Source organism: Camelina sativa, chromosome 3 (genome assembly GCF_000633955.1).
Source record: "Camelina sativa cultivar DH55 chromosome 3, Cs, whole genome shotgun sequence".
Lineage (NCBI taxonomy): Eukaryota > Viridiplantae > Streptophyta > Magnoliopsida > Brassicales > Brassicaceae > Camelina > Camelina sativa.
In genome coordinates, this window is record NC_025687.1 from 11,136,881 (window position 1) to 11,140,075 (window position 3,195).

Below are 3,195 nucleotides of genomic sequence, written 5' to 3' on the forward strand. Positions count from 1 at the left end.
AAAAAAAAAAACAGTCTTCACATTTGCTTCTAGTCTTCTACTTGTTGAGTATTTCGCCGAGAGTGAGACGATTTCATTAGCGATCCACTACTTCCACAAGCCTGAAACACAGCCATTTAACAGCAGAAGATACAATCAGAACAATAATCTCACACATTTAAAGCACCAGATTAAACAAGGCTATGACTATGAGCAGGTAGGTTCCCCCACAAAACTGAACTCAAGATGAAAAAGGGACTAACCTGACTAGCTTTCTTACCACATGAACGAGAATTGTGTCCCGCTTTACCACATTTCTTACAATGGATTATGCGCTTGCTAAGTTTCACCTTTTTCTTTGGTGGAGACACATTCCTTCCTTTTCTTTTTCGCTTCTTCCATGGATGGAGACTCACAACAAGTTAGCAAATAAAGAATGATCAAAATGGTATTTATTTGTATTATAGTTTATATAGTTTGAGCATTTTATACCTTAGGCTTGTTCACAAAATCCGGATCATAATCTGGATCATCACACTTAACACGCTTTCTTTTGTTATTATCGGACACAATATGTTGCTTAGCCTCGGGAGGGATGGTCATCTTATCCCCAGCTGAGGTAATATGTTGTTCAGCCTCGGGAGGGATGGTCATCTTATCCCCAGCTGAGGTAATATGTTGTTCAGCCTCGGGAGGGATAGTTATCTTAGCCCCAGCAGAAAGGAAGACGCTGAAACGGAGAAGAAGCTTCCGGTGGTTTTTCATGAGCACTTCCATCCTTGGAATGACAGTAGCTTCATCAATTCAACAAAGAGGCTAGTAACGTCAGAATTAATTCACAATGGGAGTTAGAACTAAGAGCAAACCAAACATAAAAAGAGAAATAATTCCAAACCTGTGAGCTTTAAAATCTTTCAAAACATTGTGCCATTCATTATACTTTCCAGATTCATTACGAAATGCCTCTTTCAAGGAAGCCAAGTAAGCAGGCTTATTAAGCGTCATTAGCTCCGGTGATACTTTTATGACGGATTTTGTTTGAGATTGGCCTAACACTTTGTTAGCCTTAGCTGCAAGGATGGTAGTTGTCTTAGCCTTTGGAAGGAAGACACTGAGACCAAGAAGCAGCTTTGGGTGCCCTTTAATGAGCTCAGTCATCCTTGCAATGCCACTATCTTTATACATTCTACAAAATAACTTATATAGTAACAACATCAGCAGTGCATGTGTGTTTGTAGTGTAAGATAATTAGAAGTTGAAAAAAATTCATACCGATGATTTTTAAAATCATTTAAGACCTTGAGAAATTCCTTAAATTTGGCAGCCTCATCACAAAGTGCTTCCTTCACAGCAGTGAGGTATGAAACCGCATCATCCATAGCTGCCTTGGCTGATAAGCGTGTTCTAACCATGAGGTCAAATTGGCCTAACCCATTGTCCAAATAAGAAACATTTATTTTTCAAAATTAGATGAGATTAACGATTGGAATCCGTCTTTTATCTCAAAAAATGCTAGTACCACTTTTTCTTAAAAATGATTTGAGAATCCTTCAAGAAACAGAACATATATTGCATTAAACAATACAAAATCTCATTCCTCAACTTTTATAGCATCTCAAAAGATAATTAGGATGTCGATTCTCCCCCAACACTGATTTTGAATCCTTTAATAATTTCATAAAAGACCCTGTGCACTAGCACCTATGACACACCCTCTAAGCCGGGCCTGAATTTAGCCAATTCTATATAAAAAAAATGATTACAAAGACAACAAAAACTCTTTCGTCCCTTTTAAAGGACCGCATGGCACATAAACTACATTCACACGGAGCAATAAACCAATGAAACAATGGATTAGATGTCTTCAAATCCCATTCTCAACCAACAAAATAAAGAAACAAAAGAACTCAGTTCACCAATTAAGGGCTTGCCAATTAGGATAAATTAAATCATATGATGGGTTTTAAAGATACAAATATCATATCTAATTTTGAGGGTTCAAGTTTATTAAAATTTCATCTCTGATATTTTAAGATTCGTATACAAAAAAATCTATCCAAGAAAAAAAAATCGAAATCATCCCACCAGGCACCAATACAACTATAAAACAAATTAAATACAAGCCTCAAAGATATTCCCAAGCAATGAAATTAGAAAATACGAAATTCTAGATGGCGAAAAGAGATTATCATAAAACAAAACGAAAAAGAAGATGATCATCTCGTATAGTTACCTAATTATACCACACGATCACGAAGACAGACGGCTTGGAGTTTCTAGAAAAGTCTCGTGATGATTATGTAAACGTTTCGTAGAGGGTTTTGTTTCCGATTTATAAAAATTTTGTATGATTTTTGGTTTATTTTTATTTTTATTTTTATTTCTATAATTTATACTATATAGAAAAATATAGGTCAAAATTGTATTATTCAAAATTTGCTTGCAAATTATAGGGTTAATGTGTAATCTTTCGACACATGTCAAAATATAAAAATCTTACTTAAAAGTAAGTTTTAAATTTGCCCACACACATAATGCTAAGATTTTGACCGGCACAACAAATATATGGGCCACGAACACCATTTTTTTTGCCTAAAAATTACTGAATTTAAATATATTAAAAGGTAAAAAAAATTGATAGAGAAACAAGTGCGAATAGTTTTACAATCTTCAACTAGTGAAATTTAGATAACATAAATATGAAATGCTTTCACAACTAAATTCTTCAATTATTCATATTAAAAGATATAAAAAAATATTAAAAAAAACAATAAGGAAATTCAAAAAAACATTATGTTGATTTCAAAAAGTGAAAGGAAATTTAAAAGAATTCTTTATTAATTATTTTGTTATACTTATCCTGTAATTACTTCTTATAGAATAATTTGGTGGGTAGCTTTTCTTATTATTTTATTTTATTGATTATCATTTTGGAAAATCTGATGATCACTTCCGAATTTTTTTACTAAAGGTACCAAAAACCAAAGAAAAGTACTTACGTACTATGAAACCTAAATGTATAGTTGCAGGCTCAAAAAATAATGAGAAAGGAAAAAAACAAAACATAAATAAAGTTTGTTAGTGAAAAGCTTCCGATTGGCTACTATAAACAGTATACCAGCTAAAGTAGGTAACAGAGAATTGTTATAAGAACTTGGCAAAAACAAAAACAAAAACAAAATATATGAATTTGGTTAACCAAAAAAAAAAAAAAAA